The sequence below is a fragment of the Pipistrellus kuhlii genome, unplaced genomic scaffold (assembly GCF_014108245.1).
Source record: "Pipistrellus kuhlii isolate mPipKuh1 unplaced genomic scaffold, mPipKuh1.p scaffold_m20_p_30, whole genome shotgun sequence".
In the NCBI taxonomy this organism is placed as follows: Eukaryota; Metazoa; Chordata; class Mammalia; order Chiroptera; family Vespertilionidae; genus Pipistrellus; species Pipistrellus kuhlii.
This window is the reverse complement of record NW_023425530.1, coordinates 1,158,570-1,172,839: the sequence shown is the minus strand read 5'-3', so window position 1 is coordinate 1,172,839 and position 14,270 is coordinate 1,158,570. Positions and strand designations below refer to the sequence as shown.

The following is a 14,270-nucleotide window of genomic DNA, read 5'->3' as shown; positions in this document are numbered from 1 at the left end:
TGCAATTTTAAACAGGGAGCCAACTGTAAATTATATCTTTTTTATTTGGTAAGCTCAAATCTTAATTCAAACACAAAATTTCTTTCCTGGATTTGAGCCACATCTTTTATTTTTAAATATGTTTTATTAATTTTAGAAAAGGAGGGGGAGAGAGAAACATCAATGTGAGAGAGAAACACCTATTGACTGTCTCTTGCATGCACCCTGACCAGGAACTGAACCCAAAACCTGGGCATGTGCCTTGACCAGGAATCAAACCGGTGACCTTTTAGTGCATGAAATGATGCTCAACCAACTGAGCCACAGAGGCCAGGGCTGAGCCGTATCTTTTTATATTTTATTTTATTTTAAATATATTTTATTGATTGTTCACAGAGAGGAAAGGAGAGGGATAGTTAGAAACACCAATGAGAGAGAAACATTGATCAGCTGCCTCCTGCACACTCCCTACTGAGGATGTGCCCACAACCAAGGTATATGCACTTGACCGGAATTGAACCTGGGACCCTTCAGTCTGCAGGCCAATGCTCTATCCACTGAGCCAAACCAGTCAAGACTTAGCCATATTTTTTAAATGGAAATGTCTTCTTTAAACTATTTTTATTTATTTACTAAATCGTCATGTTATTATTCATTACTGTAACAGACTAGTATGTAAAGACAAGTTTTGCTCCAAAAATATTAATTAATGGAGCCCTGGTTGGTGTGGCTCAGTTGGTTGGAGCATCATCCCATATACCAAAAGGTCAAGGGTTTGATTCCTGGTCAGGTTGTGTGTTCAGTCCCCAGTTGGGCCCTGTGCGGAAGGCAAACAATCATGTTTCTTTCTCGTATCAATGTTTCTCTTCCTTCCTCTCTCTAAAATTAATTTAAAGTGTTTTAAAAATCAATTCAGAGACAGTGCCCTCCACAGTCCTGGATCTGTCTCTTGCTTCAACAATGATTGGATGGAACAGACCCAGGGATGCCTGTTCTTCCAGCCTCTGACCACCTCCCTCATCTTTTCCATCACCAGCTTCAGAACCACCTCCGAGATCAGCCAACACCCCTTCTTTTCTACCTTAACTCATTGCCAAGCTCCCGGGAGCTCCCAGATTCGTCAGAACGATTCCACTGAGGTGGAGGCTGCTGTTAACCGCCTGGCCACCCTGCACCCGCGGGCCTCCCACCCCACCCTCCCTCTGGGTTCTATTTTGACCACAAGGATGTGGCTCTGGAGGGCGTGGGCCACTTCTTCCTCAAGTTGGTGAAGAAGCAGCACGAGGGCTCCGAGCATCTCTTAAAGATGCAAAACCAGCGCCAAGGCCGCGTTCTCTTCCAGGACAGGCTGAAGCCTTCCCAAGATGAGTGGGCAAAGCTCAGGATGCCCTGGAAGCTGCCGTGGCCTTGCAGAGGAGTCTGAACCAGGCCCTTTTGGAGCTGCGGGCCCTGGGTTCTGCCACGCAGACCCTCCCTCATCTCTGTCACTTCCTGGGGAACCACTTCCTGGATGAGGAGGTGAAACTCATCAAGAAGATGGGCGACTGCGTGATAAACCTCCGCAGACTGGCCAGCCCCCAGGCCGGGCTGGGCTGGGTGAGTATCTCTTCCAGAGGCTCACCCTCAAGCATGACCAGGAGCGTTGGGAGCCCAGAGGCCTTTGAGGGGTCCCTCTGGTTCCCCCGGTGTCTGGCTTCTATCTGAGCCTCTCCCCAAAACCACTAGCCATTCTTTTAACCACCCTGAACCTTCTCCCTTGCTTTGGACCAAAAGGAAACACTAAAACTTTTTGCACAAAAAAAGAAAAATTATTGTTTTAAATTAAATAGTAGAATTAAACAGTATTCATTCATTACTTTTTCCCTTGACTGGTCAGTGAAATCTATTTCTGTATGTTATTGGCATGATTATATATGTGATGTCCAATAAAGAAAATTTTAATTCACTCTATTTCTTCTTTGGCAATAATTATGTATTGCTTTTCATAATCATCACTGAAACTTCCTGTCTTATAGAGGAGAAGGTGTTAAAAAAAAAAAAAAAGATCTACTCTGGGTATTAAATGAGCTATAGAGACTACTGAATTTAAGTATTTAATACCTGATACCTAGTAAGTGTCAAACAAAAATTTATTATCACTGATGCTCCATTGATAAGCTATACCTGAGAGCAAAGAGCAGTTTTTGCATTTTTAATGGTTAAAAATAAAGAAAAATTTATTTTGTGACACAGGAAAATTACATGAAATTCAAATTTCAGTCTCCTAAAATAAAATTTCACTGGCATGAAGCCAGGCCTATTTGTGGACATGTAGTCATGGCTGTTTTAGAACTAGAAGCACAAAGCTGACCAATCGTGACAGAGAAAGTATTTGCTATAAGAAAAAAGTTTGCAACCCAACTGGTGTGGCTCAGGGGTTGAGTGTCGACCTATGAACTAGGAGGTCACTGTTTGATAACTGGTCAGGGCACTTGCAGGGGGTTGTGAGCTCCATTCCCAGTGGGGGGCGTGCAGGAAGCAGCCAATCAATGATTCTCTCTTATCATTGATGCTTCTCTCTCTCCCTCTCCCTTCCTCTCTAAAATAAAAAAAACAAAAACATATTTTTAAAGAAAACTTTTTAAAAAGATAGTTTGCAGACACCTGCCCCAATTTGTTTACTCCTCTCTTCCAAACCTCCAACTCTGAAAGCATAGTAGGGGGCTTCTAGGTTCAAAGACAGACACCACCCTCTCTTTCTTCCCAACAAGCCTCTTGGCAGACCCCCTCCCCTTCCTACACCGGGTCTGGAGCTGGGGGAGACTGGAGTTCGGTATTGGCGCCCTCTCCTGGACACCACAAGCAACTGCCTCTTCAACCTCCTTCCATGGTCTCCTGAGAAGTGGGAGTTTAATTTGATGTCTCCTCCTTGCCCTAATTCTGCCACCTGTCACCTGCCAAGGCCTCCAGGGCTTCCCCCTCCTGGGGTCAGAATCCCACTATCCCACCATGCTTTACACCCTTGAAGGGTTTTCAATGAATTAAATCAAAGATGTCAACACTCTTGACCATTGTTGTTACTTTCCAAAGCCCCTTTATATATATACCCACAACCTCTTAATTTATGCTTTTTAACTGTATCTTGCATTTGAATAGCATGCCATTCTTTGTTCCCCCAAAGTGTTTCAACCTGCATCATTTCATTTGACACCTGCAAGGACTTGCATTTCACAGTAACAAAATAGGACAGAGTAAGTAAGTGATGCACATGCAGAATTTTGGGATCAAAACAAAAGACTCAAGTATAGAGTGTGCTGGCTCTGGCTGGTGAGATACACAGCTCTAATGCCGTGTTAAATGACATTACATGGGTAGCTTGCAATTGGCCACAGTGGGAGTATTTACACCACAGGAAATGGCACATGCTAAAAAGTAGGGGTTTTCCTCCTCAGAACCTCTTGCTACACATTAACCAGCCCACCCAGCAGACTCGAGCTTCTTTGATCCCATCCGATTCTGCTGCAAACACCCATCTTGCTTTTGCACAGCACTTTTTAATTGTTGTTAGTCCTCACCCGATGATATTCTCCCATTGATTTTGAGAGAGAGTGGAAGGGAGGAGAAAGACACACAGAGAGAAACACTGATGGGAGAGAGACACATCAATTGGTTGCCTCCAGGGTCGAGCTTGCAACCGAGGTATGTGCCCTTGACCAGAATAGAACCCAGGACCCTTCCGTCTGAGGGCTGATGCTCTCCACTGAGCCAAACTGGCTAGAGTGGATTTATTTCTTTTATAACTGGAAATTTGTACCTCTTAATCCCCTTCACTAATTTTAGCCACTCCCATCCTTCCTCCCTGTGGTAAACAACAGTTTATTCTCTGTATCTGTATCTGTTTTGTTCATTTGTTTTGTTTTTTAGATTTCACATATAAGTAAAATCATACAATATTTGTCTTTGTCTGGCTTATTTCACTTAGCATAATACCCTCCAAGTCCATCCATGTTGTTGCAAATGTTAAGTCTCCACTCTTTTTTATTGCTGTGGAATATTCTAGTATATGGATGGAGCACATCTTCTTTATCCACTCGTCTATTGATGGTTGCTTCCATATCTTGGCTATTATAAATTATGCTGCAATGAATATAGGGGGTGTATATACCATTTGGAATTGGGATTTTCGTGCCTTTGGATAAATACCCAGATGTAGAGTTGTTGGCTGGTATGATATAGCTAATTTTAATTTTTTGAGAACCTTCATACTATTTTCCATAATGCCTGCACCAATTTACAATCCCACTAACAGTGCATGAGGTTCCCTTTCCTCTATATCCTCACCAACACTGTGAGTTTATTTTTTAATTTACTTACTGATAATAGCCATTCTAACAGGTGAGGTGATTTTTCATGGTGGTTTTGATTTGCATTTTCCCATGGACATGTGTTATACCCCAAATACCTTCCAACATAAATGATACCCTGTATCAGAAGTTGGCAACATATGGATGGCCAATGGGCCAAATCCAGCTCATGCCTGCAGGTTAAGAGCAAATTTTACATTTTTCTTTTTCTTTTTTTAAAATATATTTTATTGATATTTTATAGAAAGGAAGAGGGATAGAGAGTTAGAAACATCGATGAGGGAGAATCATCCATCAGCTGCCTCTTGCACACCCCTCACTGGGGATGTGCCCGCAACCAAGGTACATGCCCTTGACCAGAATCGAACCTGGGACCTTTCAGTCCGCAGGCCGACGCTCTATCCACTGAGCCAAACCGGTTTCGGCAAATTTAACATTTTTTCAACTGGTAGGAAAAAAAACACACACGTTAAGAATATTTTCTGACCCTGGCTGGTGTGGGTCAATATTTGAGCATCAATCTATGAATCAAGAGGTCACCAGTTAAATTCCCAGTTAGGGCACATGCCTGGGTTGTGAGCTCAATCTCCAGTGTGGGGCATGCTGGAGGCAGCTGAACAATGATCCTCTCTCACCATTGATGTTTCTCTCTCCCCATCTCCCTTCCTCTCTGAAATCAATAAAAATGTATATATATTTTAAAAGGATATTTTCTGACACTGAAAATGATATGAAATTCACATTTCGGTGTCCACAAATAGTTTTATTGGCACACAGCCACACCCATATGTCTATACAGCATCTGTGGCTGTTTCTGCTACAAAGGCAGAGTCAAAGACTTGCGAAAGAGACCATCAGACTATCAAAGCTGGAAATATTTACTATCTGGTCTTTTTAAAAAATATTTTTATTGATTTCAGAGAGGAAGGGAGAGGGAGAGATAGATAGAAACATCAATGATGAGAATCATTGATCGGCTGCCTCCTGCATGCCCTCTATTGGGGATCGAGCCTGCAAGCCAGTATGTGCCCTCGGCTGGAATCCAACCTGGGACTCTCAATCCTCAGGCCGACACTCTAGCCAAAACAGCCAGGGCACTATCTGGTCTTTTACGGAGAAAACACACCATGTTCTGTTTTAACGTCAAAGGAGAAAATCATGTTGCCAAAGCGAAAACTGAGGCCCAGAAGGTTGAAATAAATTTTTCAAGGCTCCACACCTTTGCCAAATTATTCAAACAGTAACTCCTGTGCTTCAGAGGAAAAACAGCAAAGGCACTGACAAAGACCTCCATAAACTGAAGGTCACCTGAGCTATCAACCTTGAGAGAAATCTGCACACACCTATCTGCCAAGCCCAGGAGATTTTCAATTGCCCCTGTTAAAAAAAGTCATGTTCTTTCTAGATACCTTGAGTTTGGACTTTGATCAGAGTAATTAAGACATTACATTTGACTTCATCCCTTTGGGAGGCATTTTATTGGCACAGTCACAAGTTGGTGGCAAAAACAGACTCATGGTTGCTAGGGGTTGGGGGAGAGGCTGGGTTGTGGCTGCTAATGAGGATGGAGTTTCGAGAATGATGAAAACGTTCTAGAATTAGAAAGTGGTGATGGTTGCACAACCCAGTGAATAGACTAAAAACCACTGAATTGTGTACTTTTAAATGGCAGATTTTACATTTACATGATGTCTCAATAAAAAAATTAACAAGAAAACAAACATCTGTTTATTACCAAATATTAGTGCTATGACATAAATGAATAGGAAAGCAAAAAATAATTCCCGCCGAAACCGGTTTGGCTCAATGGATAGAGCGTCGGCTTGGGGACTGAAGGGTCCCGGGTTCGATTCCGGTCAAGGGCATGTACCTTGGTTGCAGGCATATCCCCAGTTGGGGGTGTGCAAGAGGCAGCTGATCGATGACTCTCTCTCATCAATGTTTCTAACTCTCTCTCCCTTCCTCTCTGTACAAAATCAATAAAATATATTTTAAAATAATAATAATTCCCATCTACTACCCTCCTCTCCCCTAGTCAAATTCCTTTCATTTTCTACTTTTCCTCCCTAGAAGGAGGGGTAGGGGGAAGAGGAGGGAGGGAGAGAGAGACAGAGAGAGAGAGAGAGAGAGAGAGAGAGGAAACATTGATGTGAGAGATACACACCCATTGGTTGCTTCCCACATGCACCCCGACCAGGCCAGGAATCAAACCTGAAATCCAAGTACATGTCCTTGACTAGGCATTGAACCTTTAAACCCTGTAGTACACACGCCAATGCTCCAACCACTAAGCAACACCGGCTAAGCTGTTTTTGTTAATTTTTGCTAAACTCTTATTACCATGGCCAACCTTTGGTTGCAAATAAAGTAACAAATGTCTGACATGAATGTTAGCAATATTTTTTTTGCAATATTTTCATTTGCATTAATAAGTGACATGACAGTGAAGACATATGTTGGAATTTCACTTGTTCATCAATAATATATCTTCTTTGATGTATCAGATAAAACTTTTGAGTACTGGAAATATTTCCCCATTTTTCTGTGCTATTCACAATCTAACAACTGTAGACACTATGACACATTTTAGAATTATTAACTTTTATCCATCATTTTTTAAAGCCTAAACCAGAGGTTGGTATGCTATAGCCTTCCACTTGTTTGTACAAATAAAGTTTTATTGGCCCAGAGCCACACCATTTGGCTAGTATTTTCTGGGGCTGTTGAGTAGTTACAATAGAGAGCCTACAAAGCAGAAAAAAATTTACTAACTGATCCTTTACCAAAAATTTTTTTTTTTTACCTTGCCCTGGCTGGGCAGTTCAGTTGGCTAGAGCATCGGCCCCATATGCCAATCTGTGGTCAGGGCACATACAAGAAACAACCAATGAATGCATGGGTGAATAGAACAAGTAAATGTTTCTTTCTCTCCCCCTCCCCCTCTCTCTCTTTCTCCTCCTTTCCCCCTCACTTCCTCTCCCTCTACAATCATTCAATAAATAAAAAAAAGAGCTTCTCTTGTTTAAAAAAAATTTTTTTGACCCTTGATCTAGGCCAGTGGTCGGCAAACTCATTAGTCAACAGAGTCAAATATCAACAGTACAATGACTGAAATTTCTTTTGAGAGCCAAATTTTTTAAACATAAACTTCTTCTAATGCCAATTCTTCAAAATAGTCTTGCCCAGGCTGTGGTATTTTGTGGAAGAGCCACACTCAAGGGGCCAAAGAGCCGCATGTGGCTCGCAAGCTGCAGTTTGCCAACCGCGGATCTAGAAAATAAAAAACACAGTAAGTCAATCCCCATTTGTAACATTTGCCAATTCCCATGGTGTAAATGCCTCCAACATAGCCCATTTTAAGCTGCCAGTGTGACGTCAATAATGCAAAGTTGAAAGATTTGCAGTAAATAGCTCATCATCATACACTGTTTCCACCAAACAGATACAATAACAAAAATAGCAAAATAGATGAGAATTAAATTAAAAGCTTGCATAACAAAGGATTCAGTTGTATTTAGTACACTCACAATGTTTTGTGACCATCAGCTCTATCAAACATTGTCATTGCCCCAAAGGAAACCCAATATCAATTAATTGTTCCTCTTCCCTCTCCCCCAGCCCCCAGAACACACCATTCTACTTTCTGTCTCTATGGATTTGACTTCTCTAGGGACCACCTGTAAAGGGAATCATGCTAATAGTCCTTTTGTGACTGCTTTCTTTCACTGGGCATGTCCTCAGGTTCATCCCCGTGGTAGCAGGTGTCAGAATATCCTTCCTTTTTAAGGCTGATAATACTCGGGATGGACATCTTGTTCGTCCACTCATTGCTGATGGGTGCTTGGTTTGTTCCCACCTTTTGGCTACTGTGAACTATGCTGCTACACATATGAGTGTGTAAGTATCAGTTTGAGTCTTTGCTTTCAGTTCTCTTAGATGTATACTCAGAAGTAGAATTACTGGGTAGAATGGTAGTTCTGTGTAATTTTTTGAGGAACTGCCATATTGTCCTTGTTTGTTTGCCTCGGGTGGCCCTGAAAGGCTGGGCAGCCAACATCCAAGGCTTGCCTGCGCCTCAGGCTGGCTCTGGGCGGCTGGGGGCCTGAGGAGACGGGCACTCCGAAGCATGCGCATGGAGCGGCCAGATGTGCCAGGTGCCCCCCGCAGGGCTGAGGGGAATGGGCACCGCCATCTTTGTGAGGGCATGACAGTCAATTAGTACAGACAGTCAATTTTTTATAAAAAGTTGTAAAAAATAATAATACAGAATTCACCTGTACCCTTCATGCAGCTTTCCCAAAGATAATATCCTATAGAGCTAGAGGAAATACCCAAACCAGAGAATTCACACTGCTACAACAGACATTATTGATTCCACCAGCTTTTACATGCACTCATTCTTTTGTAATGTGTACAGGACTATAGAAATGTGTCACATGTTGAGTTCCACCATAGTCAGAATACAGAACATTTCCATCACCTCAAAGAAAATTCCTTGCCCTAGCCGGTTTGGCTCAGTGGATGGAGTGTCAGCCTGTGGACTGAAGGATTCCCAGATTCAATTTCGGTCAAGGACACTTCCCGGTTGCCAGCTCCATCCCCAGTAGGGGATGTGCAGGAGGCAGCTGATAAATGATTCTCATCATTGATGTTTCTACCTCTCTTTCCCTCCCTTCCTCTCTGAAATAATAAAAATATATTTAAAAATTAAAAAAAAGAAAATTCCTCATAGCCATAACCTTCCCCAAGTACTGACACCTGGCAATCTCTGTTCTTTATCACTATAATTTTGTCCTTCGAAGAACGCCAGGCACACTCTCTTCCTTAGGGAGCACGGCCGTGCCATTCCCCCACAGGCACGTGAAAAAAAAGAAAAAGAGGATGTCATATAACAGGAACCCAGTTACTATGTTCTTTGAGACTGTCTTCTTTCACATGGCCTTTGAACTTCACCTAAGTCAGTGCATGTATCCCACAGTTTGTTCCTTTTTATTACTGAACTGGAGGCCCGGTGCATGGAAATTCATGCTGGGGGGTGGGGGGGGGGCGGGGCCTCTGCCCTGCCTGTCCCCTCTCACAGCCCAGGAGCCCTCAGGGGTGGGAGGCAACCCAGCGATCAGGGGAAGGTGATCCCCCATCACACCTCAGCAGCGAAGGCCTCGCCGGCCCTGGTTACCTGAGCCTCAGGTGACCCTGGGCGGCTGGGGACTGAGGGGACTGGGGACTCCGGAGGCAGGGGCTTGGAGCGACCAGACACACCTGGCACCCCCAGCAGGGCTGAGGGGACTAGATGCCGCCATCTTTGTAAGGGTATGACAGCCAATTAGCATATTCCCTCTTTATTAGATAGATACCCTGTTTCCCCGAAAATAAGACAGTGTCTTATATTAATTTTTGCTCTAAAGATGCGCTCGGTCTTATTTTCAGGGGATGTCTTATTATTCCATGAAGAAGAATATGGTACCCATTGTTAAATGAAAATAAAGGAAGTTTATTACCTGTATACGGTACAGTAGAATGGTAGTTGTCAACACAAATCAGACAAACTGTGAATCCTACAGTATCAAGAATTGACTCATTTATTCAATGACAATCATGTCATCATCTTCTGGAACATCATCATAACAATCCAATTCCTGAATTTCCTGGTGAATTTCTTGTGACTCCATTTCTTTCAGAATCAGTGGACCAAATCTCTCATGTTTAGCAATAGCATTCTGAGACAGAGCCTGAGGGGGCCTTATATTTCACTCAGAAGGAAACCTGTAAGTAGGTCTTATTTTCAGAGGATGTCTTATTTTTGGGGAAACACGGTAGTATCCCATTATATGAAATTAATCCACAATTTGTTTATTATTTAACCCAGTGAAGGACATTTGGGTTGCTTCCAGCTTGGGGCCAATTATAAACAAAGCTTTATGAACACGCATGTTCAGGTGTTTGTGTGAATCTACAAGTTCATTTCTCTTGGGTAAACACGCAGGAGTGGGATGTCTGGGTCATGTGGTAAGCGTGTACTTAACTTCCTAAGAAACTGCCAGGTCTTTTTTGGGGATGGGGGGTGGAGGGCCATTTTTGTATTCCCACCAGTGACTTAAGAGTCCCAGTTGCTTAGCATCATTGCTGGCACTTGGTATTGTCAGCATTAAATTTTTTAAATATGTTTTATTGACTTTTTCAGAGAGGAAGGGAGAGGAAGAAAGAGTTAGAAACATCAATGAGAGAGAAACATTGATCAGCTGCCTCCTGCACACTCCCTACTGGGTATGTATCCGCAACCAAGACACATGCCCTTGACTGGAAACGAACCTGGGACCCTTGAGTCCACAGGCCGACGCTCTATCCACTGAGCCAAACCTCTATCCACTGAGTTAAACCGGTTAGAGCAGCATTTTAAATTTTATTTCAAACCTTGCATTTCCCCAGTGGCTAATGGTATTGAGCCATTTTCATTGTATACAAATGGTGTCAGAGAGTCTTCCATCACTTTAAGTTCCTAAAGCTTTTTATGGTATTGTCGTTTGTGAGCCTTCTGCTGCTTAGTATCTCTTTGTGAGACTATACTAAGAAATAATTTCCCGTGGATGGATATTTGGGTCCTTTCCGGATGTGTGCCATCAAGAACATTCATGTGTGTGTCTCCTGGTCATACAAAGGCAAGAGTTTCCTAGGTTACATGCCTAAGAGAACTCCCGGGCCAGGAGTTTTCCAGAGAATGGGAAACTGCTTCCCAAAAGGGTGGGGTCAGCCGTTCTTTCAGTTACCATTGCACAGGGGAGAGAATGAAGTTCAGGTGCGTGTGGAGAAAGTGTGTGCACATGTGATAGTAATACAAGATTCTGCCCAAACAAGATAAATAGCACCTTGGATTGAATTTATCAGCAAAGCTATTAGAAATTTATTTCCTGGGGGTGGGGAGAGTGATTAAGAGCCACCGAAGTCTCTGGGACCATGGGACAGACGTACTAAGAATGTGACTGGAAGCAATGATAAGGAGAGATATGTAACAGGGAGAAGTTACAGAGCAATATGTGCTCACTAATAAAGATAGAGTAGGAGGTGGAGGGCGTGCATTTGTACTGTACCCTCAATAATAAAACCTCATGTGCTATCACAAGTGCTGAGAAACAGGCAATTAGCTGGAAATGTATCTCCCCACGGACAGGAACACCCATATTTATTCCAGTAGCATTTATGTGTGACGTTTCAAATCTAACAAGCTGGAGAGGAAGACAGATCCAACCTCTTCATACCCACAAAATATTCATAACTAGTAAAAAAGGCAAAATGAGGCCTAGCTGGTTTGCGTCAGAGGATAGAGTTCTGGGTTTGATTCTGGTCAAGGGCACTATTTTGAGTCTATTTTGAAGAAGTGGCATTAAAAGAAGTTTAAGTTTAAGCTGAAACCGGTTTGGCTCAGTGGATAGAGGGTCTGAAAGGTCCCAGGTTCGATTCCGGTCAGGGGCATGTACCTTGGTTGCGGGCACGTCCCCAGTAGGGGGTGTGAAAGAGGCAGCTGTTCCATGATTCTTTCTCATCGATGTTTCTAACACTCTATCCTCTCCCTTCCTCTCTGTAAAAAATCAATAAAAATATATTTTTTTTAAAAAGAAGTTTAAGGTTAAAAAAATTGGCTCTCAAAAGAAAATTTCAATCGTTGTACTGTTGATATTTGGCTCTGTTGACTAATGAGTTTGCCAACCACTGTCCTAGCTCATAGATGTCTGTTGTTAACATTCTTTCTAATTCCATGATAATCAGCTGTGGTGAAAATATTTACACCACAATAATGGTGTAATGTGGCTCTGGCTGGGTAGCTCAGTTTGTTCGAGTATTGTCCCAATAAGCCAAGGTTTGGGGTTCGATCCCTGTCAGGGCACATACAAGAAGCAACCAATGAATGCATAAATGGGTGGAACAACAAGTCAATTTGTCTCCCCACCCTCATTTCTAAGGCCCACTGTTAAACATTTACCAGCACACTATTGCTAGGTGGGGCGAGGGAATTATTAACTGAATAGGGCACTGAAGAAACTCTGGAGCTATGTAAATGTTCTCCATTTTGTTTACAGGAATGGTCACATGGGTACGTACCATGGTAAAACCTCAGGAAATTGAACACTCAGTTTCATTATATGTAAGCTATAGACAAATTTTTAAAAGGATTATAGGCATATATAGCCTAAAATAAAATATGCTAGCGAGATCAATTTGCAGAACAGGAAGAAGATGAAAATGCCCTGAGCTGGGAAAGGTCATGGCATCATCTGAGGCCAAGAGAGCATTCTCCTGAATTCTGGGCGAGTGGAAGCAGTGTGATGCAAAACTAAAGAGGCCCACATTGTAGAAGTCAGGCATGTCTGCGAGTAGTTTTATTTATTTATTTATTTATTTATTTATTTATTATTTTTCTTTTTTTATATTTTTATTGATTTTACACAGAGAGGAATTGAGAGGGATAGAGAGTTAGAAACGTCGATGAGAGAGATACATCGACCAGCTGCCTCTTGCACACCCCCCACTGGGGATGTGTCTGCAACCAAGGTACGTGCCCTTGACCGGAATCGAATCTGGGACCTTTTAGTCCATAGGCCGACGCTCTATCCACTGAGCCAAACCGACTTCGGCTGCGAGTAGTTTTAATCAGGGAAGAGCTATGGTTACATTTTTGCATTTTTAGAGCATTGTTACATTTTGCAATTACGCATATATTTAAAAAATATTTTTATTGGTTTCAGAGAGTAAGGGAGAGAGAGACACACACACACATCAATGATTAAGAGAGAATCATCGACCAGCTGCCTCCTGCATGACCCCCAGTGGGATCAAACCTGTAACCCGGGCATGTGCCCCAACCAGAATTCGAACAGTGACCTCCTGGTTCATAGGCCGATGCTCGATCACTGAGTTACTGCTGGCTGGGCTGCAATTATGTATATCTCGTATCTTTTAAACATTGTATCTCTGATGCCCAGCACTGCCTCTAGCACATAAAGAGCATTGCAAATTAACTGTTAAAAGAACTGAGGGGCAGCCAGACATGAATTGGGCAGGACTGAGCCAGAGAGACCAGGGGACTGGGCTGGACCCTGGAAGACAATGCTGACTGAGCCTCTCCCAAAGGTATGCCCCACCATAAAATGTACACCGGTGCTCAAAGACATGACAAAGAGAAAAGCAATGTGGTGAATTTTACATAAAGTCAACGTTTCCCCCTTTAAATGACTGTCCTTTATTCAGTGCCACGTACTTACATCTTTAGAAGAGTGTTAAAATAACATTTCTCATAACATGGTGCGGCCACTGTGGAAAACAGCATAGTGGTTCCTTAAAAAAAAAAAAAAATCAAATATAGACTTACCATTCAATCCAGCTATTCCATTTCTAGGAAGATGCCCAAAAGAACTGAAAGCAAAGATATTTTATACCCATCATTTTTATCCCCATTATCAAAGCATTATTCACAAGAGTCAAAAGGTGGGAATATTCAAACGTCTACCAACGGATGAGCCAACAAAATGGGGTCCATCATACTGTACAATGGAATATTATTCAACCTTAAAAAGGCTATTCTGACACCTGCTACAACTATGGATGAACCTTAAAGACCTTATGCTGAGTGAAATCAGCCAGACCCAACAGGACAAATACTGTGTGATTCCAGTTATATGATGTCCCTAGAGGAGTCAGATTTATAGAGACAGAAAGTGGGAACCAGGGGCTGGGGGAGGAGGAATTAGCGTTTAATGGGGACAGTTTCACTGTGGGAAGATGGAAAAGTTCTGGAGGTGGATGATGGTGATGTTGAACAACAATGTGAATGCACTTAATGTCACTGAACTGTACACTTAAAAATGGTTTTTAAAAAGGTACATTTGTGCTATCATCAACAAGTCAACAAACAACAAGTTCTGGAGAGGATGTGGAGAAAAAGGAACCCTCAAGTCC

At 42.5% G+C, this 14,270-nt stretch overlaps 1 pseudogene; it reads left to right on the top strand.

The window, feature by feature from the left end:
• The first annotated feature begins 818 nt into the window (after positions 1-818).
• Positions 819-2,400, top strand: LOC118731371 (annotated as a pseudogene).
• Positions 2,401-14,270: the final 11,870 nt, after the last annotated feature.